The 27316-nt window shown below is 48.9% G+C and overlaps 1 protein-coding gene and 1 long non-coding RNA gene across 2 annotated transcripts in view; one reads left to right on the top strand and one right to left on the bottom strand.

Annotated features, from left to right (window-relative positions):
• The window catches only part of TMEM132C (transmembrane protein 132C), a 404239-nt gene that overhangs the window by 336585 nt on the left and 40338 nt on the right, over positions 1–27316 (top strand). The window lies entirely within an intron of this gene.
• LOC143682217 (uncharacterized) lies at positions 8269–25550 on the bottom strand. Its single transcript, XR_013175036.1, has 3 exons — positions 25377–25550; positions 20642–20769; positions 8269–8563 (listed from the first exon to the last, which is right to left on the bottom strand). It is a non-coding gene; the product is annotated as an uncharacterized LOC143682217 (long non-coding RNA).

Below are 27316 nucleotides of genomic sequence, written 5' to 3'. Positions count from 1 at the left end.
CAGTCCCATTGCCTTCTTCCCTGGGTGTCCCTGTGTCCACATCTCCCTCTCCTCTCTCTTCTTAGGACACCAGGCATGGGGGTCCAGCCCAGCCTAATCCAGGCTGACCTCATATTACCTTGCTATTATCTGCAGAGACCCTGATTCCAAAGCTGCCCGCGTCCCCAGGTACCAGTCGTGAGCACTGGGACGTATCCTATGAGGGTTTCTTCTGAACTCGCTCCAAGCACCCTACCTAAAATAGCAACCTCGGACCCCACCCCTCACCCTGCCTCACATCCTCATTTAGCCCTGTCTCCACCAGGCGTGGCCTCGGGCGTGTGTTTGGTGATCTGTGGGATGCCCGTCTCCCTCTCTGGAATCTCCTCTCCATGTTGGCAGGTACTTCAGCTTGATGGTTGCTGAGTCCCAGCTTCTAGAGCCGTGCTTGGCATCTAGTTGACGGGCAGTAAATATTTGCATTGAAATAATGACTCTGTAATCATGTGTGCGCCTCTTACATATTTATAAATATTATATAATATCAATTATAGTCTAGGGAGGAAAGACTTCTGTTTAGGAACTTATAAAACAGCGCATGCCAGTGGAACTTTCTACCTGCTATTCTCTCTTTGTGCTGTGTGATATGGAACTTGTGTTAGTTAGATTCAGTTGTCAACTTGGCCAGGTGAGCATACCTAGTCTTGTTGCTGCGGACATAAGCCAATGGTACGTGAACCTCATTTGTTGCTAATTACATCTGCAGTCGGCTAGGAGGCGTGTCTGCTGCAATGAGTGACGTTGCACTTAATTGGCTGGTGCTTAAATGAGAGAACGCAACGTAGCACAGCCTAAGCAGCTCGGCATTCCTCATCTCAGCACTAGCAGCTCAGCCAAGGCCTTTGGTGATGCAGAAAGAAGTCACCCTGGGGAAAGTTGCTGGAACCCGGGGGCCTGGAGAGAAGACCAGCAGAGACCATCTTGTGCCTTCCACGTAAGAAAGAACCTCAGTGGAAAGTTAGCTGCCTTTCCTCTGAAGAACCAACAAAATAAATCCCCTTTTATTAAAAGCCAATCCGTCTCTGGTGTGTTGCATTCCGGCAGCTAACAAACTAGAACAGAACTAGACACACATGCTGTTGGGCATATGAATTAGGCTAGCGCAGTTGAGGAGTTTTTGTTTTTTTAATTTTTATTTTTTAAACATAACAACATACAAACATGAACATTCTTACCATATGATCATTCCATTCTTGGTATATAATCAGTAACTCACAATATCATCACATAGTATTCATCACCCTGCATCAGTTCAGAAAAAGAAATAAAAGGAGAAAAGAAAAAAAAACTCATACAAACCATACCCCTTACCCTTCCCTCTCATTGATCTCCATCTACCCAATATATTTCAGCCTTTGTTTCCCCTATATTTTTTCTATACCCCTTATCACTCCCTTTCACTGATCACTAGCATTTCAATCTACTAAATTTATTTTAACATTTGTTCCCCCTATTATTTATTTATTTGTAATCCCTATGTTTTACTCATCTGTCCATACCGTAGATAAAAGGAGCATCAGATAAGGTTTTCACAATCACACAGTCACATTGCAAAAGCTGTATCCATTATACAATCATCTTCAAGAAACAAGGCTACTGGGACATTTTCCTCCAGCCTCTCCAATAAACCTTAACTAAAAAACTGATATCTATTTAATGCATAAGAATAACCTCCAAGATAACCTCTCGACTCTATTTGAAATCTCTCAGCTGTTGACACTTTATTTTGTCTCATTTCTCTCTTCCCCCTTTTGGTTGAGAAAGTTTTCTCAATCCCTTGTTGCTGAGTCCCAGCTCATTCTAGGATTTCTGTCCCATGTTGCCAGGAAGTGACACACCCCTGGGAGTCATGGCAGTGAGTTTGCTTGTCGTGTTGGCTGAGAGAGAGGGGCCACATCTGAGCAACAAAAGAGATTCCCTGGGGGTAACTCTTAGGCCTAATTTTAAATAGGCTTAGTCTATCCTTTGAAGGGATTAATTTCATATGAACAGTCCCCAAGATTGGGGGTTCAGCCTATTGCTTTGGTTGTCCCCACTGCTGGTGAGAAAATTAGGACTTCTTCACATGGAGAAGTTTAATTTTCCCCCTTTCTCACCATTCCCCCAAGGGAACTTTGCAAAAACTTTTTTATTCAGTGTTCAAATCACTCTGGGATTTATGGGGGCATCACTCTGGACAAACCTGCAAACTCTCATGCCCTGCTCAAGGTTCCATGTACTTATGGTGTTCAATTAAACTGTCCACATAAGTTATATTAGGAAATGCACTAGTCAAATTATAAACTTTGTACCAAATAAATGTTTTTTGCTTTAGTCTTACACATAAGTTAAAGTTTTAAAATACGAATTACCATCTATTTCCAACACCCTACAGTAATGACATTCCTTTGTTCTTCCTCATGCAAAAACATTTTTTAATTTCTACATTTAGTCACTATCATTGTGCACTCTAGGCATTCCTAGATTATACCATCTCAGTCTTTATCGTCTATCTTTCCTTCCGATTTCATTTGTGTCCCCAGCTCTCCTGCCTCTATCATTCTCACATTCAGCTTCATTCAGCGTACTAACATTATTGTATTACAGTTAGGTAGTTTTGTGCTATCCATTTCTGAATTTTTACAATCAGTCCTGTTGCACAATCTGGGTCTCTTCAGCTCCAATTACCCAATATTTACCCTATTTCTATCTCCTGATGGTCAGCTGAGGAGTTTTTAATTTAGATTAACAGTGTTTTAACAGCCAGCATGGCTAGTGGCCACTGCACTGGACAGACCTGTAACCCAGAGTGTCTCTAGTGGCGAAGGTGACTGAATTGGAAATGAAGATGCAGATTCTGCCCCAGCCCTGCTGCCACAGGCTCTCGCTTCACCCCTCTTCGTCTGTTCATCTCTCTATAAGACACTCTTCAATAATGAAGCTGCATTTGTTTTTGGATTGTGTGAGTTCTGGTATGTGAAACCCAAAAAAACGAAACAAGGCATAACAAAATCTTGGAAGTTTTCAGAATTCTTTGTGCCTTATCAGCACAATTTTGGAGTTTGTGGCAAAAGCCTAACATGACTGCTTTAATCCTAGTGGAGAACTGGTTAGATGATATAACTGAAAAGTTTAGTGCCTTCAGGCACAGCTGGATCCAAGTACTCATGCAACATGGGCAGCCTTGTGTCTCTTTTCTCAGGTCTGTCTGTCTGCAGGCTTCCATCTCAGACACAGCTCCCCAGAGGTAGCTCCAGGCTTATAGCCAAGCAATTTAGCATCCCCTATAGAAATGCTGCCTCTTTCCCAAGAATTCCAGTAAAAGTAATAGACCTCATTGCACTTGATCTGGCTTGTGAGACCCATTGCTGAAGCAGTCACACTGAGTATAACTGGCCAAGCATGGTGTGTGTGCCTCCAGAATGAGGACAGGTCCAGAGAACAGGAGGGCGATAGGGAAAGGACCAGCAGGAGACTTGGCAAGCAAAACCCAGCAGATGCCCATGGCACCTGGCTTTACAGGAACCCCAGGCAGGGATCTGTTTTTTGCTGCCTTGGTTTGTGACTTAGTGCTCTTGGTGGAATAAGAAACTCAGGTCAAGTTGAGCCTCAGCCTGAGCCAAGTGTCCTAAATTGCTCATCCTCAAATATTTATCCCCTTGGCTTAAATTCTGCCCTGGTTACATCTTGCCAAATGTTATGAAGACAGAATAGCAGGTAAGGTACCATCAGTGGCTAATGACATCAACTGTGGTGTCTAGACCCCTGGCTCCAAGACCCAGCTCCACTGCTTTATTAGCTGTGTGATCTCAGGCAAATTACTTAACCTCTCTGTGCCTTTGTTTCCTCATCTGTAATAGATATAATATAATTATGTCCCTATTTCATAGGGCATAGTGAATAAAATACTTAGCATGGGGTCTGGCACATATTCAATGTTATATAAATGTTGGCCATTAGTATGTATTAATAGACACAGTTACAGAAATGTTCTCTTCTTGCTCCATATTCAAAGGTAATGCCTTTTTACTCCCAAGGAGAAAGTCCCTGTTAGTTGGTGATCCACGTAGAGTGTATAACTTTTCATTTTCTCTGCAAGTGCGTTGACATTCTGTGAGCTTCTGCCCTAGCAGCTGGGGTGGAATTGTGTCCTCAGTTACACGACGGGTGGAGGAAATGGAGCAGTTTTGTATTTTCTCCAAGATCCCCAGAGAGCGGCACAGAAACACTTGAGGGTCCCCAGACACTTTCCAGGGGCCTGTGCGATGAGCGCTGTTGTCACAATAAGGCCTGGTGTTCGTCCACGGCTGCACGGCGCAGCAGCTTAGCACAGCCAGCACGCGTGGGCCCCATGGGCCACAGGCCAGGGTCCAGGCCCAGTTCTGCACACAGCTCAGCCTCAGGCTTCTCACGGGGCTGCCGCATCCGAAGGCTTGCCCAGGGTTGGGGGAGCCACTAGCAAGGGGCCCCTCCCACAGCTGGCGGGTGAGTCCAGGCGTGGGCAGGTGGGTCCAGGCATGGACAGGCAGGTCTGGCTGTGGGCAGTTGGGTTCTGGCCATGGGCAGTTGGGTTCTGGCCATGGGCAGGCAGTGTCCAAGGGCAGGCAGACGACCTCGGCTCCTTACCCATGACCCCTGCAGAAGACTGCCTGGGGGCCTCGGCACAGCAGCTCGTGCCCCAGGGTGAGTGACCCAAAAGCCCAGGCAAAAGCAGCACAGCCCTTGAGGACTTGACCTCAGAGCCCGCCCCGTCAATTTCTCCACCTTCGTTGTGGCACTGAGCAGCCCTCTCTCAATGGGGGAGACCTGCACGGGGCATGATTACCAGGAGGCAGGGACTCCTGCGTGCCCTCCTGTCGGCTGGCTCCCCAAATCCTGCTGTGCTGTTTGCCTCAATCACTCTCATCCACTCAGCAGCGTCGGGGGGTGTGATGATGCCGTCACTCTGACAGCTAATGAGTCTGTGTACTCTTGAGTTTTAAAAACTTTTCCACTTTAATTTCTAATACAATAAATATAGTTAGGTATAACCCACACAGGCAAAAGCTATTTAGGAGTCTCAGTAATTTTTAAGAATATAAAGCGTTCTGAGATGAAAAAGTTTAAGAAACTCTAACCTTTAAAGAAAAAAAAAGGAGGCAGGCTGCAAGATCTGAATATCTAGTAATAAACAGTTGTTTAGGGATAATCTGAAATCTCAGATCCTCACCGAGAAATGTAGTCCTGTTGACCAGATGGTTCTTAATGAAATGTGTGAGCTACCTGGGAGCAGGAAGTTTTAGCCATTTATTTAACTCTCCATCTAGAACCTTCTTTATGGTGGAACTGCTTATTCAATCCTTCATGTCACACCCTCAGCCAAAACACAGTCGTGATTCATAATTAATATTATGAAGGTAATGAGAAAACAGCCAAGGGCAGAAGGCAAGCAAACTGCAGGATTAATTTTGCCTAGAGAACTTCCATCAGTTCATGCTCATAACAAATACTTATTGTGTGTCCGTGATGTGTCAGGAGCTGCCCTCAGCTTTGAATTTAAGGCGTAAACAAAACGATCACAGCTGCTGCTTAGGTGCAACATGAATCAACCTGTCCTTCATTAATGCAACAGAAAAAGAAGGAGGCTGGGCTTGATTTAGACATCATGGTTTTTCAGTCAGAGAAACTGCTTTTGAGCATGTTGCTTTGCTACCCCTTCTTAATCCATTAAGTCCACGCAACCAAGCAGTGTCTGTGTAAATTAGAAAGAGGCGCCTTCCAGTCTGACAGGTGAGAAAACCTGTGATGTGCGTGATGCCCGTGGCACCTTCGTGGATGTGGAACCCTCGTGCAGGGTGACGCCTGCCCAGCTGTACTCGGTGGACCTTCCTGAAGGTGTCTGCAAATCGAGTGATCCTCCCACTATCCTAAGCTAGGGAAGAGAAGTCAGTATCTGTTGTTCAGCCCTCAGTGTAATTCAGTGGAGCTATGCTTATATCCATTTTCCTTGCACTGTCGTTTTAGATTTCAGCACCAAACTAAGGCCTTTGATTTCTGCTTTGACTATGCTGACCAGAGCTGGAAGTGGCATCACTGGTGACTTGAGAGTCATGGTGCCCCTTTTATCTCCTTCGGAAGGGGCCTTGGAAAGGCGAGATTTATTAGAAAATGAGTGTACGAGCAGCATGTAATTCTGCTGCCAGGCAATAGTAGTGCAGCGGGTAAGTTCCTTGTTCCCGGTGAGAAAAACTGGCTGGGGCAGGTGTGCATGCCGCCCACAGACATGACAGGTGACAGAGCTATGCAGAGCAGGTAGTTTAAAGTTCCTGTTGTGATTGGACCTAAAAGCCACCTACATATGTGTCCCTGGCATTATCCCAGCCACATCCCTGCCTAAATGTTCAGAGATTCTAAACCACAAACTTTCTAAGATATTGCATTGTGCCCTCTAATGAGAGGGGAGAAAAAGGTTTTCCAGAATACTCTGAGAATCCCCACTGCACTCCAGTTCAGGAATCACCGAAGCCAATGTCTCTGCACACCCCACATTCCTCAGAGTAAAAGGAAAAGGGAATTCTTACTGGGACTTCATTTTCAGGAAACTTAGGTGGGTACAGATATGAATGAGAAATAACTTTGCTGCTTCGCTTTATAACAGATATAAGAATGACTAGATGAAACGAGCTGGGTTTTTGTTTTCTGGTTTTGTTTGCTTTGGTTTGTTTTTTCCTCTGTCTGTATTTTGTCAGGGAGTTGAGAAAGGTTGAAAGCAGCATGCTGGAAAGCACCTCCAGCCGCTATGGACCCCGGAGTGCAGGAGGAGGCCCAGGTATGCTGAGCCCCTTGCAGTTCTGTTCCTGGTCAAAAGAGGCTCCCCAGTGGTGGCCCCAGCACATGTCTCCTTGCCCAAGCCCTTCCCTCCAGTCTGAGCTGGGGACCACGGCACAGAGCACCCACACCCCACTTTTGCAGCACCCCACATGGTGTGGCCTGGACATCCGGGTGCTGCCTGCATGTCTTTGAGCCTCTCAGGTCCCAAAGGCCTAGCCAACAGCTCCCCTGCTCTTGCCAGAGGTGCTCCCACCCAGCAGGAAAGGCTCTCCCCCACCCTGGAGTCCCCCCATTAGCAGACCCACTGTCCGCACCCGGCTTGCTCCCCTCCCTGCCCGCTCACGGGATGACACACAAGCCATCGCCACCTCCTGAGGGGCAAGGGCTCACCCAGACCCTGGTCACAATGAAGCCCACTTCCCCCTGCCCCTGCTGCCTCTCTCTGCCCCCAGCACAGCCCCCGTGGCCCTCCGTGCCCTGGTGTCCCCTCCCCCAGGCCATGAGTTTTTGTGACTTACAAGCCACTGCCCCTGTCATCCGTCCAGGGTCAGGTGGTGTGTGTCCAGCCACCCCAGGGCCCCTTGGCTGGACTCTCCCACCAATGGGTGACAAGGAAGGGATCAGAACTTCCCCCAGCCCTGCTCGCCCACTGCCCACGCTCAGAGGACAGCAGCCTTCCCTTCCACTTGCACAGGGACGTTCAAGCTCTCCCTTCTGCTGAGTCCCCAGAGAGCTCGGTTCCTCTCCTCCGCCTTTGCTGATGTCCTCAAAGGGCTATTAGAAAACCCTCCATGCTCTGAAATCCCTGAAGCAGCAGCGTTTGGGAGCGTTTACCGCATGTGAGTGTCGGGTAAGCTTTTTACAAACAGCAACTCCTTCAGTCATCCCAAAGGCTTCAGATGGTAGCTTATTAGTACTGCACAATCAGAGGAGAAAACTGAGGCTCAGAGGGTTACTGAGCCAAGTTACTCACCCAAGACTGCACAGCCAGTAGGGAGCAGACGTGAGATCTGACCTCCAGTCTGTCTGGCATCACTCTCCTTCCCTGTAAACATTCCATAAGCTGAGAGAGCAGTTGAGAGGTTGTGGATATCAAAGATAATCACAATTGCCAGTTACTGCAGTCTTTTCTAAATCATGCTTGCCTTATCATCCTTAAGGCCTCTCCACCCCATGCCCCCACCATACAACCCTGCTTCTGGGAAACAGCACATAAAACAAGGCCTCCCCTGCTGCACACATCCCAGCTGGATCCCACAGTTGGCAGAGTGGAAGGTTCCAGAACAGAACTTTGCCATGTTCACTGTGACTATCAGCCTTTCCATGACCTGATTTCTGTGGCTAGGTAGGTGCTGGAACTTCCAGAGTCAGCAAAAGAAAATGTCACCCAAAATTTGTAGGCTGGTTTTCGTTGAGATTATGTATTAAATGATTGTTCTAAAGAGACCCCCTGAGAAATGAGAATGCCTTCATTTTCTGCCAAACCCCTAGAAGCCTCAGCCTGCACCTGTGAGGCCAGACGTGGCCTGTTTTGTCCTCTGTTCTTCACGGGGTTGTTAAGAACAGGTCTGCATGTACTCTTCTTGGTCCTGTGAGTGGCTGAAGGCTCAACAGTGTCATGACCCCCACCCTGACATCTGCTCAGCACTCTACAGTTGATGAAATTCTTTCACATACAGTTACTGTCGGTTGTGGAAAATCCTCCAGAACACGTGATTGTTTAATCCTGGGGGACCTAACCAGAAAGAGACAGAGGCAAACATTAGCAAAAACTTCTGGAAATTGGAGCTGGGTTATTTTGGCGAATCTGGGTCATCAGAGTTTACTGAATCACCCTGAGCTTATTTCCCCATCAATGAAACTTGATGTTTCGTGAGTCCTGGCTCCGTGCTGAGTGCTTCACATACATCTCCTTTCCTCTTCTTAGCAGCTGCTTTGGAGGGTCGATCACTGAGGCCCGTGGGCAGAGTTTTCCTGCCCAAGTTTCCCAGCTTGGAGATGGTAGAAATGGGGTTTGAACCCATATTTGTATCTGTCTGACTGCAGAGTCCATCTTCTCCATCACTGCACCTTATACTGGAAAATCTTGATAAGCAAAGGATGGAGAGGAGGAAATGAGTGATGATGATGATGATGGTGATGGTGATACTGATGATGTTGTGATGGGGATGGTATTGGTGTTGATGATGGTTATGATGAGGATGATAATGGTGGTGATGGTGATGACGATAGTGATGGTGATACTGATGATGATTATGATGGGAATGGTGATGATGGTGATGATGATGATGGCGATAGTGATGATAGTGATGGTGATACCGATGATGGTTATGATGGGAATAATGCTGGTGGTGATGATGGTGATGATGGTGATGACGATAGTGATGATAGTGATGGTGATACCGATGATGGTTATGATGGGAATAATGCTGGTGGTGATGATGGTGATGACGATGATGACAATAGTGATGGTGATACTGATGATGGTTATGATGGGAATGGTGATGGTGGTGATGATGGTGATGATGACGATAGTGATGATAGTGATGGTGATACCAATGATGGTTATGATGGGAATAATGCTGGTGGTGATGATGGTGATGATGGTGATGACGATAGTGATGATAGTGATGGTGATACTGGTGATGGTTATGATGGGAATAATGCTGGTGGTGGTGATGGTGATGACGATAGTGATGGTGATACTGATGATGGTTATGATGGGGATGGTGATGGTGGTGATGATGGTGATGGTGATACTGGTGATGGTTATGATGGGGATGGTGTTGGTATTGGTGATGGTAATGACAATAATGGTGCTGATGAAGGTAATGGTGATGGTGATAATCATGGTGATGATGGCGATGACAATGCTGCTGGTGGTGGTGATGATGATGGTGGTGGTGACAGTATCATCCTCAAGAATAACCAGATATGAAATCTGATAAATAAAGAAGCTAGAGAGGGAGCATGGTGTCTTTAGCCCAAAAGGAAGTATCAGTAAAATGAAGAGATGTCCTTCCCTCCCTCCTTCCTCCATCAGTTTTCTCTGAGGGTAGTCCCTGAGGACCAATAGCCACAATATCTCAGATTTTGGCTCCTCATAGGAACAGACGTGTGACCTCCTGGTAAAGTAGACAACTGTGCCACTTACCTGAAACTGAGGAGGCTCCTGAGGTGTGGGGATTTGAGTTTTAAAACTGGGACAGTTGGACAAGCCAGCACGAATTGGTTACCATCTCCCAGATGGCCGTTGGGTGTGAACGGTATGATGTTGGAGTGTGAATGGTCTCCTGTGGTTATTTTAAAACTGTCTTGTTGCTTTACAAGTGGAGATTAACTGGAAGAAATCCTTTGGCTGAACTGAGCTAGACGTATTTTGTTTGTTGTCCATATTTATCAATTGGGAGATTTTACCCAAAGAAATCCACATTCCTGCCTTTCTTGAAAGACTCAGACCTGGCGTGCCAAGGCTGACACTCTCACACGGCAGCCGTCGGTGAGGCCGAGTGGAAGCTGTGCACTCTCCCACTTTAGACGGGGGACAAACTCAGGTTTGCTCTTTCTGCTGGATGTGCTTCCCTTACTTGTTTTGCCAGCCCAATGTAGGCATTTCAGTTGGGATGATGTATGTAGCAAGCCCAGTGCTTGTCCCTTCATAAGCATTCAGTGATGTAGCCATTTTAGTTTAAGATACCTGCTCAGTAGTAAGACAAAATGACATCCTGAAGCACATGACAAGATGGATGAGCCTTGAGGACATAATGCTGAGTGAGATCAGCCAGACACAAAAGGACAGATACTGTATGCCTCCACTTTTATGACCATGGTGAAATCAGAGGCTTATAATACAGAATGTAGGGGACCTAGAGATACACGGAAACTGGAGATGGATGAATGGGTAGCTAATGAGGTTGAACGGCTAGCTTAGGGAATAGTTAAGGAGCAAAGGTGATTCTCTAGTGGGTCTGAAAGTAATATTGCCATATAGAAGATGAACAAGATTGAAAGGAGTTGTATAGACCTACATGTCCCACTAATTAACGCTAGAAATATGAATGAGTTCTTCCAAGAATTACTTCAAAGATATGATTCATGTACCAAGAGGGTTTAAATCCAGGGTACTGGGGGGAAAACTGCTATTGCATGCTATGAGCTATGTTTAAAAGGAAACCATCAATAATGGGGGAGGGACAAGAGTTAAAAGGAGGTTTAGATTTCCTATTTGGTGAGGGTGTTTATTGATTTTCTTTCTCTTGGGAAGAGTATTGTGCTACCTCAAAAAGGAATGAAATAGTGAAGCATGTAACATTGTGAATGAATGTGTGGGACATTTGGTGAGGCAAAATAAACCGGAAACAAAAGAGAAAAAAAAAAAGATACCTGCTCAGTGACACTACCCTTGCCTCAAGAGCTGCAGTGATTTGGCAGCAAAAAGGAGCAAAGTATCCGCACATGCTACCTAATGTGGTTGAGTCTTGAGAACATTCTGTCAAGTAAAAGATACCAGACCTAAAAGGCCACATACTATGTGATTCCATTTCTAGGAATGTGCAAATCAGAGAAATCCAGAAGCCGGATAGAGATAAGGGGCTGCCTAGGGTTGGGGAATTACTAGGGCTGAGAGTTACGGGATTTCTTTTTAGGGTGATGCAAATATTCTAAAATTGATTGTGGTGATGGTTGCACATGCCTGTGAATACCCTAAAAATCTTTGAATTGTACACTTTAAACGGGTAAATTGTGCACCAGGTGAGTTCTAGCTCAGTCGAGCTGTTTAGGGAGTCTGCAGTGTAGCTCGGCTCCACCCCACTGCAGAGATGAGGGCTGAAGGGACACACAGGAAAGTACAGATGGCTCCTCCGGAGGGGTCATGGGTGGGGGACCTGATGTAGTCCCGCGTTAGAATGCACCGGTGGAGTGTGCCATGCGGATTTGCATTCCGAAGCCGTCCTGGCCCTGCTTTCCCTCTTTTCCACCTTTCAGCTGCACCCTGCAGTGCACACAGCTCACAGGCCCAGCCCCAGGTCTTCCCCTGGGCTCCTGTCCCCACGGGAACGCATCTTCCATCATCTTCCTTACTGATCCAGGTCGAGCATCTCCTACCACAACGACAACACAGTGATGCAGACGGGGCTGTGTCCCAGACCGCCTCCTAAGCGCCCCATCAGTGACTCATGGGCCCTCCCAGCCCCTACGAAGAGCTGTGGGCTTGGATTATGTCCCCTACAGAAGAAGGTCCAAACCCCAGCTGCTGGGATCTGTGAAGGTGACCTTCCTTGGAAATAAGGTCTTTGCAGACAGAGCTCAATTGAGGCTTGAGACGAGGCCATCCTGGGGTAGGGTGGCCCCAAATCCCATGAGAGGTCCTTGCATGAGACAGAAGAGCCCACAGAGTCACCCGAGGGCATGGTTACGTGGAAATGGAGACAGAGGCTGGAGTGAGGCGGCCACAAGCCACGGAGAGCCTGAGGCCACCGGGAGCTGGACAAGGTCAGGAGGGGCCTCCCAGGGCCCTGCCCACCCCTGAAGTTAGCAGCCAGGCCCCAGGACCAAGTGAGAATCAATTTCTGTTGTTCTGAGTGCCAGCCCCCTGCCTAGTGTGGTACGTTTTGCTGCACTAGGAGACTAACGCAAGTTTTGAACTATTATTTTCCCCTTTTTAGAGAGTTGGGAGTTGAGGCGCAGCAGGCTTCAGTGTTTTGTAAGGATGCAGCTCACAAGCAACAGGCCTTGGGTTTGAGTTGGCTGGTCTCATTTTCTTCCCTACCGCCTAAGCAGCCACACAGAGACCCTGAGCCAGCTGGACTCTTCTGAGAGCAGGGGGCAGCACACAGCCACTCCACACCTGCCCCTCCTTGTTATCGTAATAATTGTTCTGCAGTAAGTCTCAGAGAACTCTTCTTTCTAGAATTTCTAGATTGAAAAATCACAGAGTCGGCAAAGCCATCCTCTTTCTCTCCATCACAAGACCCTCTTTTCTTCCAGGTTTTATTTGTCCCATATGTCAGGACCTCGGGGTAGGACCAGGGACCCCCATGACAGGTTACTGCTGTGCTTCTAAAACCACACCCATGAAGGGGGTTGAGACAAAGGAAGCCGGAACACTGCTCCACTAAGTGGCAAAACATTTTCAGTTAAGCTGTGAGATCAGCCCATGGTCAGCCAGGGGGCCTCTATGGCCACTGCCCGCTCAGTCCACCCTCTTTACTGTGAAGCTCAGGCTCTGCAGGATTCTCCCAGCCTACTTAGCAGGCACACCACCGGGGAACAGTGCAGGAGGTGATGAAACCGAGCCAGGACCTGCTTCCTGGAGGCCAAGAGAAGCCCCTGGGATAGTAGCTCAGCCACAGCTCCCAGGGCCCTCCCTGGGTGTCTGAAAAGCTCGTTATCCAGAGACGGTATTTGCTGGTATAGACAACAGGCAGGTATTTTTTAAAAACACATACTCAGCCCAATTTGGGAAGTTCAGAGAAGTTTGGGAGAAAGGGAGGAATACATAATTCTTTTAATTGTATTTGTTTTGAAAATTAATGTTATGGCTTATGGCAAAAAGCATGCTTTTGTGTACCTGCTACATGAAGCTGTCCTCACTGCCCTGCTTCCTTGCTTGTTTTCTTCAGATTTGTATTTATTCATTTGTTTGGTTGGCAGTGAGCCAAAATAGGTCCTTGCAGGCCTATTATCTGATTCTTTTCACATTCTCTTGGCATCAAGATAAAATCTGATGTTAGAGCAATGGTTTGTTAAATTTGAGCCAAGAGTTACAATGGTAATTATTTAAATCTGAAATGTTAAGGGATTTAAAATGCTCAGTATCAGTAGTTACTAGGGAAATGTAAGTTAAAACCACAGTGAAATACCACCTCCCATTCACAGTGACTAAATGGAAAAGCAGACAATTACAAGTGCTGGTACAGATGTGGAGAAACCAGAATCAGCATAATTCAGTGGTGGGAGTGCAAAATGATACACAGTTGTTGGAGAAACAGTTTGGCAGCTTCTTAATATGTAAAATGTATACTTACCATACAACCTAGCAATCCTCCTTCTAGGTATCTAGGAAAAATAAAAGCATGTATCCACATAATGATGGATATGCAAATATTCATGGCAACACTATTCATAATAGCCAAAATCTGGAATCAATTCTAATGGTCTTTTGGGAGAATGGATAAACAAAGCATGGTGTAGCCAGACAATCAAGCACTGTACAGCAAAAGAAAAGGAAACAAACTGCTGATCCACCAAACAATTGGGATGAAAGAAGCCAAGCATCGAAGCTTACTTATTGGTTGAGTCCATATATGTGATATTTCTAGAAAAAAGTGAAAATGTCGAGACAGAAAGCAGATCAGTGATTGTCTGCGGCCAGAGGCAGGAGCAGGGATTAAATGCACATGGCACAAGGAAGCTGTTTGGGGTGATGGAAATGTCCTAAAACTGCATCGTGGTAAAGATTGCACAACTGGATAAAGTTACTAAAACCAACCCATGTTCACTTGACATAGCTAAATTTTTATGGTATATATATTTTACCTCAACAGAGATTAAAAATTGTCAAAGATATAGGGGGATAAACCCCGTTCTACCGTGATGAAGTGTTCAGGTGGCGGTTTGTTATTTTAGTTTTTCGAAAGGTCAGATTATAAAGTGATGGTGTGCTGTGATGCTGTGTTGCCGGTCTCTGCCACTAGGGGGTAGTATACCCATTACTTAGGAGGTAGATGCTCAGCCTAAGTATGGCCAGTTGGGTTCATGGGAATTGCTTTGATAGGTGTGGGCAGGTAAAGGTGAAGGGAAATGAGTCCTACATTCCAGTAACTGTGGTGGAATTGGCTGGGTGCTCTGATGTGTAACCTCTCTGGCCATTTGGGGCAGCCCACAGATTTGGAGTGGACTCAGTCTTGGCCAGTGCCTCCGACCCTGCTGGAGAAGAGCTGGTAAATGGGGCTGTGGTTGTGCCCCAACCACCACCCTTGGAGTAGATGGATAGACCACCAGACCCCTTCCTTGCCCCTTTGCTACCACCAGCGATGGGCAGGCCGCCTGAACCGGGCCACCTGGGTGGTCTTGACCAATGGCCGGCCTGATGCAAGGACCAAGGCCATGCTGGCATTGCCTCACTCGCACCTCCCTGACACGTGGCATGTGCTCTGCTGCCTGGTCAGGACGTGCCAGTGGTCCTGTTTCTGAGTCCAGGGCTGGCCATCATTCCTGGGATGCTCAACATCCTTCCAGTAAATTTTGTTTTACTTGAGTCATCCCAAGTTACCTTCTGTGCTCCAAACCCAAATCCTTCCTCGATGAACGTTCTCTCTGTGAGCTTCTGGGCACCAGGAAAGCCCACGTCCCAGATATCCTCGCCAGTAGCCCAGGACTGCTGGTCACCCTTGCCCCTGGGCTAAGCCCTTGTGTCTCCCACAGTTCTCTTTGAAACAGCAGTGTCCCCACTTAGCCGAGTCCCTCAGACTTAAATGCATGTTTCCTGGAAAACTCCCTTGGTTAGGAAGCAGGGCTCCTCTGGGCGATTTGTCAATGATTTAACATGCGAAATGCCAGACGGGTTGGCCGGGGCTCCCCTCCGTTGGGGCTCGGGGCTGCAGCCATGCTGTGACACTGCCCTCCTGGGTAGTCCCTTCTGGGACAGAGAAAGCAGAGAGTGGCACAGGCTCTCACGCTTCACCTTCCCACATGTTCCCTGGGCCAGCACTGGTCACAGCCCCACCCAGCTGCAGCGATGAGGCATGGCCAGGAAGGAGGGGGCCCAGGCATGGGTGCGCACGGGAGATGTCTCTCAGCCCGGGTGTGCTGTAGGCCAGAGAGGGGTTACGAGGGCTGCATGGACCACTTTTACCTCCTTCATAAAATTGCCGGAACCACCTCTGCCCTTAGAACAGATCAAAACACCCTCAATCTGCAGCAGTGACCTCTGTAAATACTTAAGTGATGCAAAAGTATTGAAAACAGTGACCATGATTACACTTTGTAAAAACGAAGTATACATTTCTCAGCCACCTCCTTTCTTGACCAGGTTGCAGAAAAAAAAAAAAAAAAAAACAACATTTCTCAGCCAAGTTGTTGCCCGATATTCCCTGCCCCTGCCCCTTCCCCAAAGGACGATCCGATGTAATAACTCAGTTATGGGGCTGGGCCTCCTGCAGATTCGTGCCGACTTAAATTGAATTGCTTTCTTGTTTTAAATGTACATTTCAGAATAGAATCTCCATCTTGTATTAGGAGCAAATTGACAGAGAAGTAAAGTTCGTCTCCTCCACCCCAGCTTGCACTGCGAATGAATTGGAAGTAAATGAGGTGGGAGCTGGCTCTCCCTGAAGTGCCAGAACTCGGGATTATTGGTTGGCTGCTGCAAGCCACAGAGCTGTTAGCGAGTCCCCGAGGAAAATTTGCTCAGCAACCATTCGAGACGAGCCACGACTCCCCAGGATTGATCTGTTAAGTTGTTTACTATCCCAAGTTTGTGACTCTCCAGTGGCAGGAACTCGTAATTCTGTGGGAGGAGGACCAAGGCTCGGCTTGAACTTCCTGCGGCTGGGCAGGTAGTGCAGCCCTCTGCAAGGGGAAAGCCCAGGCCTGGGCCCTGTCGGTCAGCAGCAGCAGGGCTGGCTGCCTTTTGTTTGCTGACCCCTGGGGTGCCCAAGGAGACCCCTGCGGTTGCAGTGGCCAACCTAGGGCACCTGGGACGCGCAGAGAGGGGGTGCTGCACAGGACACCTTCTGTCTCCCGCTGCAGAGGGTGCAGGCAGGGAGGCCACGTGCACTGCTGCCTCCAGGCATGTCCCCGGGGTCGTGCATTCTCAGCGCGGATGTGGGGGCCCACCGTCGCCTTCTCTCCTAGACCTGCTACCCGCCGGCACTGACCGTCATCTCCCATCCCACCCAACCGGAGAGAACACTTCCCCTGGGGTTTCTACCCACTTCCGTGCTTCGTCCCAGCGAGGGGAACATGCTGGTTGACCCTCTCAGCCACACAGTCTTCCTGGGGCCTGGGCTCTGCACGCCTGCAGGTGTCCCCACACCCAGCAGGGCTGCGGTCCCCCGTCCAGGGCTGGGTCCGCGCGGGACCTCGAAGGCAGTGGGCCAGGCTCCTCTGTGCGGTGCCGATACTGGACCGTCTTCTGATCGGAGGGAAGTCCTTTCCTCCTGTCTTTCCTCAAGAAGCTCTGTGCCGAGGAACTCCCCTCCCCTGGGTGCCTTGAGAACCTCAAACTGGAGCGTGTGGGCAGCTTCCCCTGTCCTCGCGTCCACCAGGCATGCGCTGAGCCCTGCCCTGAGCAGCCGGGACCCTGCTGCCTGGGGGAGCACCAAACGCGGGAGCCACTGTCTGCCCTTGGGAGCCCCGCAGGGGAGGAGCGCAGGCATGGCCCACGTGGACAGGAAATACGTCAAGTCCCTGCCAGTGACTAGAGGGTGGAGGTGAATGAAGTGGGGATGGGGCGTGCTGGACAGAGGGGACATTTGAGCGAAGGGCCCAGGAAGCTGAGGCCCAGGCCCTGCAGACATGTGCGGGAAAAGCATTCTGGGCAGAAGGAACAGCACCTGGAAAGGCACTGGTGTTCGAGGCACAGCGACGAGATCTCGGTGGTTGGAAAGCAGGTGGGGTTAGGGAAGGGGGACGTGCGGAAGTACATCACAGGGGTCCCAAGCACCACATCCCACGGAACTTGGGCAGAAGCACTGGGTGAGGTGGGAGCCACAGGAAGGTTCAGAGCAGGGGAGGGGCATGCAGCAGTCGAGAAAACTCTCTTGAAAGTGTCCTCCCATAGAGGCTGGCAGCGACAGCGCCCCAGCTCCGTGCTGCACATCCAAGGCGGTTCTTTTTGGCCAAGAGTCTGGGCCAGGAGTGACTGCCCTTGGCAGCAGACAAGGATCCCGTCTTGTCCCCGTGAGCTGGGACGTGGAACGAGTCAGCCTCACAGTGTTCCATTCATCTCACTTAGTCTGAGGGTACGCGGGACCTAACAAAGAGCCCCTGTGCTGGCCAGTCAGCGGCGAGGGTCGCTCATTAAGATGCACCTCTGAAGCCCTGCTGAGGCTGAGACCCACCAGTCACTGCCCAGGAGCATCCTGGATTGGAGACACCGAGCTCTCTGCAGCACAAGTAGCAGCATTCACAGAGGACAGCGGGCAGCATCTCCCTGTGTCCATCTGGGGACAGCAGCCCCTGGGACAGGACCACTACCTGGTGACCATCTTGGCCTCTGACCTGAGCAGATCACTCATAGTCCCTCGGTTGTTCTCACCATGAAATGAGCGTGAAAATCATCTTTCCCTGCTTCTCTCCCAGGTGTCAGGAGAGTGGACTGAATCTGTCTGGGAAAGTGCCCGGGCTCTGGGGGCGGGTAGAGGTCCACAAGTCCAAGGGTTGACCTACTTTGTCAGTGCAGAGTTGCTAAGGAAAGGCAGTTCACCTCGGAGGAGAGTCCATGTGCTTACTTGGTTTTTCAGAGCAGCCTTTGCAGTTCCACGTGTGAAGACGCGAAGGCATGCACCCACACTCAGGCTTGTGCGTGCAGACACCAGGAGACTCAAAGGCTTGCACCCACGCTCATGCTTGCATGCACGGATGCCCGGAGAGGCGGAGCCGCGTGCGGACCCGGGGAGAAGCAAAGGCATGCACCCACGCTCAGGCTTGCGCACACAGACACCAGGAGAAGCGAGGGCGTGCACCCACACTCAGGCTTGTGCCTGCAGGTCCACAGCAGCTGCATTCACAGTAGCCGGGATGTGGAAACAGCTGATGAAGGGACCAGTGGAACATGGTCACCCCTTACCATGGAATATCATTTGGCTATTAAAATGAAGTGTGAACACGCGATTTGATGTGAATGAATCTCACAAGTGTGAGGTTAATTGCAAGAAGCCGATCATAAAAGTCACGTATTATATGATGCTGTTGATATGAAATGACCAGAATAGGTAAACCCATAGAGACAAAAAGTGGGTTGGTGGTTCCAGGGGCTGGGGGCAGGAGGCAGTGAAGAGTGACTGCTCAAGGGCACTGGGTTTATTTTCATAGTGAGGAAGATGTTGTGGAATTAGATAATGGTGTTGGTTGCTCAATTCTGTGACTCCACAAAAATCACCAAAGCTTACTCTTTAAATGGGCAGATTGAATGGCATGTGGACTGTATCTCAGGAAAGCTGTTTCTTTCTACTGGAACTTTCCTGAGATCCTTTTATATGCATTTGTTTTTCTAAAGTCAAGTTTTAGTGTGTTCACGGTATTTCTGATGGTTGGTTAGTGGTTCAGAGCCTGAGCTCTGGGGCCAAAACCCCACCACACACACGTCCTCACCAGCTGGAGACTCTTGGGCAAGTAAGCTTTGTGTGACTGCTTCCTAACCTGATAAGTGAGGAAGGGTTAGAGAGCTGGTGGTGAAGAACTGGTGGGGAGTAAATGATCTAAATACGGACCTGCCTGGGACAGCCCCCTGCACTTAGAGCTCAGAGTCACCCCCGTGGGGATGACAGTGCTGACCTGGAAATTCAGGGTCAGCCCGGAGGACCTTTCCTGTAAAGAAGGGAGATCCCATAGGGGGTGTTGACTTATCTCCTCTCCCACTTCGTCTCCTGCCATGTTGAAAATCAAATGTGGTCACAATCCAGATGGAAATCCTCTGCAAAGATGAAGAGACACAACGGATTGCTGTCACCGTGCTCTGTGGCACATATGCAGTGGCGCTGGGCTTGCTGCCTGACGCGTCAGAGGTGCCCGATGTCAGTGAGCCGCTCTGCTTATTTGTGGTTTTCTCTTGGGCCATCAGAGCTCATCACTCAGCTATGACCACTCAGCTCCAAATGCAGCCAGCCTCTCATCCCCTGCTCTGAATGCGGACGCGAGGTGCTTTCTGTTTTCAGAAACGGGCCTGAGCTGGGGCAGCAACCTGTTGGGCTAAGATTTGTAGAGGGAGTTGCAGGAGCAGCCCCGAGCTGGATGGCCCTGCCAGGTCACAGGTAGAAAGCCCTTTACTCTTGTCCCTGCTCCCTGTAACTGCTGAGAGGAGAAAGCCTTGCCGCTGAAAGCCGCTCTTGCCTCCTGCGAGCAATCACAAATCGCAAATGATGGGAATGTTAGTTTCCCCATCAGCTGTGCGTTTCTCTATCGGCATCTCCTGGAGCATTTTGTAAATCAATTATACCAGTAATCAGACCGAACTCTTGGGGGTCCTTTCTTTTGGAAATGGGAAAAGAGGACGAAGCAGTGTAGGGAACAGGCCTGGTCCAGCCTGGGTGGTCAAGGCTGCGGCAGACTGCTGATAAGCCTCCCTGGGTTCTCACCAAACGCATTAGACCAGGAGCTGAAGCAGAGCTGGGGCCTGCGCTCAGCCTGGTTAGAGGGAAAATTACATTAGCAGGTGGAATATGGAGAGACTGACCTTACGTGTGTGCGCGCATGCGCATGATGTAATGTATCCTTAATCACTGGGTGATGTAAATAGCTGGCTGCGCCTCTCAGAGTCAGCCTGCTGATCAGATGCGCTTCTGTGGGCCTCATTTGCCCTGAATCCAGCACCGGCGTTTCAAGCACCCTCACTAATCAGCATCCCAATCGGCTGCTGGGCAAACCGTGTATCATTTTAACTAAGATGCCTGGAGTTGGCAAAACGAAGTGCCCTCTTAGAGTAATTTTGCTGTTGCTGTAAATTAGCCGGCATTGTCAGTTCCTGCTTGCCTCCTCCTTCCGTGACAGTCCTGCCATCAGCCCAGCTCAGCAAGGCCCACCCACACCCACCCCAGCCGCCACCACCACTCCCTTACCTGTCTTTCAACCTTGCGCTCTTTCTACTTACCCACTGGAAATGTTCCACGCATGTGTGACAAGCAGCAGTCTTAGTCCATCTCAAACGTGCAAAGAAATGTCTGCATGACTTAGCCTTATTTTTAGCTGCATATAGGAGAAAACCCTCAAAACCAATAGCTGAAACAAAAAGGAAGTTTATTTCACTCAAATACATTCATGGCCACTCCATCTTTTAGAGAGTTGGGCTTCTCCTATCTTTCTACCTCACTGTTTTAGTTTCCCAGTCTGCTCAAGCTAATCCCATGACATGGTGCTTTAGTTTGCTAAAGCTGCCGGAATGCAGTATACCAGAAATGAAATGGCTTTTAGGAAGAAGGGAATTTATTAAGTTACAAGTCTATAGTTCTAAGGCCATGGAAATGTCCAGACTAAGGCATCGAAGGAAGATACTTTGACTCTAGAAAGACCGATGGATCCAGAACACTCTGTCAGCTGGAAAAGCACATGGTGGTGTCTGCTAGCTTTCTCTCCTCGGTTCATAAGGCTTCCCCTGGGGCATTTTCCTTCTGCATCTCCAAAGGTCTCTGGCTGTGTGGGCTCTGTTTGTTCTGTAGCTTTTTCCAAAATGTTTCCCTCTTAAAGGGCTCCAGAAAGCAACCCCACCTTATTGGGTGGAGACACATCTCCATGGAAACCATCTCATCAAAAGGTACCACCCACATTTGGGTGGGTGACATCTCCATGGAAGCAACAAAAAAGATCCCACCCTGCAATATTGAGTGAGGATTAAAGAATGTGCTTTTTCTAGGGTACATAATGGCTTCAAACTGGCACAGATGGGTCAGTTTAAACAATGAGAATTGATTTGCTTCTGGTTTTGAGGCTGAAAGAAAGTCCAAATCAAGACATCATCAAGGTGATGGTTTCTCCCCAAGGACGTGGTGTTCTGGGTGGGGTTGCCTGCCAGTTTTCCTTGGTCTGGAGCTTGTCACCTGACATGGCACATGGCACCCTCTCTGGGCCTCTCCTTACTGCTCTGGGTTCCACTGGTTTCAGCTTCTGGTTGCCCCCTCTGTGGCTTTTCTTTCTCTCTGTCTCTGAATGTTACTGTACTTAAAAAGGATTCAAGTAATAAGATTGAGACCCATTCTGATTGAAGTGGGCCACACCTTAACTGAAATAACCTCATGAAAAGATCCTCTTTGGGGCAGGCCATGGTGGCTCAGCAGGCAGAGTTCTCGCCTGTCATGCTGGAGACTTGGGTTCAATTCCCAGCGCCTGCCCATGCAGAAAAAAAAAAGAAAAGATCCTCTTTATAATGAGTTCACACTGACAGGAATGGATTAAATTTAAGGGCATGTTTTTCTGGTTGCATAGAGCTTCAAACCACCATACCCACCATCCTTCATTTCCAAGTTTGTCTCATGGCCCAAGATGGCTGCTGATGTTCCAAACATCATATCCATAGCCTAGGCAAGAGGAAGGGAGAAAGGACACAAGGAAAGCCCCCACTTGGTGAATTAGTTCTCCTTAATCAGATTTCCTGAAGTGCCACATGTTTCTGCTTCAATTTTGACTCAAACTATGATTCTTACACTTTCAGCAACATCGTAATCATTTGGAGGGGTTGTTAGAACACAGGCTAGGAGCTCCACCCCCAGAGTTTCTGATTTGGCCGAGGTGAGATGGGGCCCAAGAATCTGCATTTCTAACAAGTTCCTGGGGTCGGGGGTGCTGATGCAATTGATCTGAGCACCACAGTTTGAGAGCCATTGTGCTTGAAGTCAGTCACTTGGCCATAACCAGCTGCAAGGAGGGCTGGGAAGTCTAACCTTTTAGCTGGGTTCTCCCCACCAAAAAAATTTATGGTTGGTTACTGTTCTAGTTTGCTAGCTGCTGGAATGCAATATACCAGAAATGGAACAGCTTTTAAAAAGGGAAATTTATTAAGTTGTGGGTTTACAGTTCTAAGGCTGAGAAAATGTCCCAATTAAAGCAAGTCTATAAAAATGTCCAAATTAAGGTACCAACAAAAGGTTACCTTCACTCAAGAAAGACCAGTGACATTCAGGGTTTCTCTCTCAACTGGAAAGGCACATAGTGAACACGGCGTCATCTGCTAGCTTTCTCTCCCAGTTTCTTATTTCATGAAGCTCCCCTGGGGCATTTTCCTTCATCTCCAAGGGTCTCTGGCTTTGTGGGCTCTTATGGTTCTTGTTGTTCCCTCTCCCTCTCTCTCTCTCTCCAAAATCCTTCCTCATTTAAAGGATTCCAGTAAATTAATCAAGACCCACCTGGAATGGATGGAGTCACAACTCCATGGAAGCCATCTAATCAAAAGTTTTAATTGGGTGGGTCACATCTCTATGGGAACAATCAAAAAGCTCCCAGCCAGCAATATTGAATGAGGATTAAAGGATATGGCTTTTCTGGGGTCCACCACAGATTCAAACCAACGCAGTTACTAAGGGAAAAGTAGAAAATGAATATTGAGTGGAACTAGACCCCTTGCCACTTTATCTCCTGTCTTTATTTTCTCCAAACCCAGTCCATTTATTTTCCTAGCCACCCCTAGCATCCTGGGATCTTTTGTCTTGTGCATAGTTACGCCAGGCAGCAACTTCCTGCCTGGAATCTCACCTCTTCCTCCATGGAGTGCTCAGGAACCAGAACATTTGTTCCCAGTCTCTCTCAGAACCCAAAGACTTCCTTCTCCTCCTCTCCTTTTACCTCCTGTGCTATCTTGAAACTGTTATGTATCTCAGAAAAGCCATGTTCTTTAATCCTGATTCAATATTATAGAGTGGGATCTCTTGATTAGGTTGTCTCCATGGAGATGTAATCCCGTCAGCTGTGGGTGGGACCTTTTGACTAGATGGAGATGTGACTCCGCCCATTTAAGGTGGGTCTTGGTTAGTTTACTGGAGTCCTTTAAAAGGAGAAGCACTTTGGAGAGCCCCCAGAGCCAACATAGATGCAGATGATTAGACATGCTTGGAGTACCAACAGAGCAGATGCCTAGACACAGACATTTGGAGATGCAGAGCCCAGCAGATGTCACCATGTGCCTTCCCATGAGATGCTAAACAAGCCAGAACTCAGAGTTGTGTCCTGGAGGAGCTAAGTGAAGCCCACAGAGGCTTAGTGAGGAAACCACTGGCATCAGAAGCTGGAAGAGAAAAGCTCTAAGGATAGAGACAGGAGTTAGCATCTACAATAACCTGAGGGCCTTTGTCTCTTGAAGAATAAAGGCGAGAGCAGGTTGGGGGCTGGTGGGGTGGAATCCCTAAGTGCCCATTGTTTTGCAGAAAAGACTCTCTGGCTCAGGGGTCTGCAGACTTCTTCTATAGGGGGTTTTAGGCTTTTTTGCAGGACACATGCCATTCCTCTTGCATAATACTTTCTTTCATGTAACAACTCTTTAAAATGTAAAAATCATTCTTGGTGCATGGGTCTCTTTAAGAAAAATAGGCTGTGAGCAGAATTTGGGCCCTGCATTGTGTTCATCTTCTAATCTAATGATGTGAAAGGTTCCCAGAGGGCTTTCCTGGACACCGCACCCCCCAAATAATTATGTGTATTTATTCTAAGAAGGAGCACATGGTTGAAATCTCTCTTGTCACTGTTCACTATGAAATCTTGGCCTTAAAATGAATTTGCTCTGCATTATCTTCTTTGGGGACAATTTGAAGTTCTCAGTCTCCCGTCGGGTTCACGGCCCCCAGAGAAGAGGAGACCCCCGCAAGACCCCCTGGACTCTTTCTACATCTACGGATGTGCAGGAGCCTTCCTGCCTCTTCCAGCATCTGGGGGCCACCACCCTCGGGACCCCTGGCCTTCTGGCCGCGTCGCCCCAACATCTGCCTCTCTGGCTGGAGGTGCATGGAAGGCCACCCTGATGGAAGAGGCTCTGTGCCAGAAAAGGTTTAGGCAGAAACGGAAACCACTTGCCTGTTGCTTTCCAGGCATCCTCTGGTATACAGGGCAAGGTAGGCCCCAAGGCCCACACCTTCACCCACTGACTCGTTTCTCAGGAGGGGCAGTGTGGTGTCGGGAATGAGAGCGGGAGCTCGAGCCGGACTCATTACCAGGGCCTCCCCCACCTGCTTCCCCTCACCTGTCAAATCAGGGCAAACCCAAGGCTCCAGGGGCACCTGCAAGGACTCGGGACGTCAGTACCCACAAAGCTCTTGGAAGAGAACCTAGTGCATAACAAGCGCCATTGTTTACTGCAGGCCTTCTCTGCCCTGTGATGTGCAGCGCCCAAGGAAGCCTGGAGGAGCAGCGTGTGCCGTGGGCGGCGTGGACCCCAGGGCAGTCTCCGGCAGCGGGGCAGCCTAGGGAAGCCGTTAGTCTCGGTCAGATGGTGTGGGAGACCCTCCCCGCACTGACTCCAGCGTGTGAACGGGATAACCAGCAGCTTTTGTGGGGAAATATGTTCGTTTTCTAAGGCTGCCCAAACAAAGGCCCACAGACAGGATGTCCTGAAATAACCTAAATCCATTCTGTCCCCATTCCACAGGCCAGAAATATGAAAGCAAGGTACCAGCAGGGCCATAATGCTTCCTGGCCACTTCTGACATCTGGGGGCTGCTGGTAGCCCTTGGCTTGTGGTGGCATCACCCAAGCCTCTGCCTCCGTCTTCACGTAGCTGTCATTTCTGTGTGTCTGTCTGTGTCCACATTTCCCTCTTTTCATAAGGACACCAGTCATGACACCTTAAGGCCCCACACCTTATCTATGACCAGTTCCATCTGCTCAGATCCCAATTCCAAATAGGTCACCTTCACAGGTGCTGGGTCAGGGCTGGAACGTATCTTTGGGGGAGACACAGCTTAGCTCACAACACGAAGAAACTTGCTGACCCTGTAGGAGAATCTTCCTCCCAGATGTCAGATGTGGGGACGAAAGCACAAGGTCAGCATTCCCACCGGAAGTTCTGCAGGGTCCGCACTGGGGTGTGGGGCTGCGGAGAAGAAAGCGGCTCGTGAAGCCCCAGCCACCCCTGGGCCACGAGCCCACGCCAGGCCCCAAGCACTCTGGCTCCCTGGGGGCCCAGACCTTTCCCTCCCCTTCCTCCGCGAGCCAGGCACCCTCACTGCATGAGTAGAGAAGCAGCACTGCATTCGCTAAAATCAAAGACGCTGATACTCCTGAATTGTATAGCCAGGGTTCCAACAGAGAAACAGAACAAGAGAGATAGATCAGAGAGACAGCGAGAGGTGTAGCTATGGTCCAGATGCAGTTGTAGGTAAAGTGCTTTTATTGCAAGGAATTGAGTCGTGTGATTGTGTGGTCTGGCTAGGCAAGTCCATCCATAGCAGGTCATCGGGAAGGGCAGGCTGGACTCCTGGCCGGAAGCTGCAGCTCCTGTCCACACAAGGAAAGTGGTCCTCCCTGGGGAAGCCGTGATCCTTCTCTGAAGGCCAGCAGCTTATCAAAGGAGGCCCACCTGCATTTCCAAGGGCCGCCTCCTTTATTTAAAGCCAAAGATGAATGTTAATCCTGGTTACAAAATACTCTCTCAGCAACACCAGGACAGGTGTTTGATTGAATGGGTGACACATGGCACTCACCATCATGCAGTGTGAAGAAGGGTTTCAGCCAAGGGACAGCCTCATGCACGGCAGTGAGAGGTGATGAGGTGGCCATCGCAACATCCAATAGAGATGAGAGGTACGGAAGCTCAGCCCAGCACTTTCCCCTCTAGGAGAAGGTGCTGACTGACCTCAGGGACAGCACCCACGGGGAGAGGGAGTTCTCTGTAATGGCAAAGAATTTTAAACGTGAAATGCCCATCAATGAGTGAATAGGGAGGTAAAATATGGAAAAGGTCTGTGAGCAAATTTTAGTCAGTCCTTGAGACAGATGATTCAGTTCTACATAAAAAATATGAATGTGCATGTTGATTTATGGGTACAGTCATATAGACGTGGATGGATCTTGAAACTTCATCTTGAATGGAAAGACAAAGCAGATTGGGGGAAGTCCTATGCAATATATTTGTATCAGCTGCACATGGAAGGAGAGGATAAAGCCGTATTTTCTTTATGTATATGTGGCAGTGTGGAAAAGCGGCAATCTGCCAAATGCCTGAGTGATTGTCTCTAGAAAGAGAAATTGAGAAATGGGATTGGAGAAAATTACAAAGGAGAGTTCAGAGTTATCAAACTTATTCTCTCTCTTTTATAAAACAACAGAAACTGAAACAAACACACAAAGTGCTACCATGTTGTCCCGCCAGGTTATATGTGTTGGGTGCATTCTCACTTCATTTATTGTATTTTCTGTCCCTCCTGAGCGCGTACCCACCTTCCAGAGGGAAGGGAGAGGCCAGTGGGAAGCTCCGGCCTTGCCCGCCCACCCATCTCGTGAGGCCGGCACTTCGCAGCCAGGCTTCATGGCCGTGCTTTGAGGCAGCACGGACTGCCTTCCAAGGCCGGACAGACAGCTCATACACAGGGTCTGGTTTCGCCTCTGCACGCTCACGGTTGAGGAGAGCGATGTTTGGAGAATTGAAATGGCAGCCAGGAGAGGGTTGAGCCTGCGGGAGCGGCCCCGCCTGAGGTCTTGGGTCTTTGCCCACCAAGGAGAGCAGGAGAGTCGCAGTGAGGACGTGGCCCTGTGTTTTTATGCGTGATTGTTCTGCAAGAACGATCTCAGAAAAGAAGAGAAAAAAACAGGCTTCCCAGCACCGAGGAGCCACATTCACAGCCGGGCTTGC

The sequence above is a fragment of the Tamandua tetradactyla genome, chromosome 5 (assembly GCF_023851605.1).
Source record: "Tamandua tetradactyla isolate mTamTet1 chromosome 5, mTamTet1.pri, whole genome shotgun sequence".
In the NCBI taxonomy this organism is placed as follows: Eukaryota; Metazoa; Chordata; class Mammalia; order Pilosa; family Myrmecophagidae; genus Tamandua; species Tamandua tetradactyla.
Note: the sequence above shows the minus strand (reverse complement) of the source record. Positions and strands in the feature narration are given on the sequence as shown.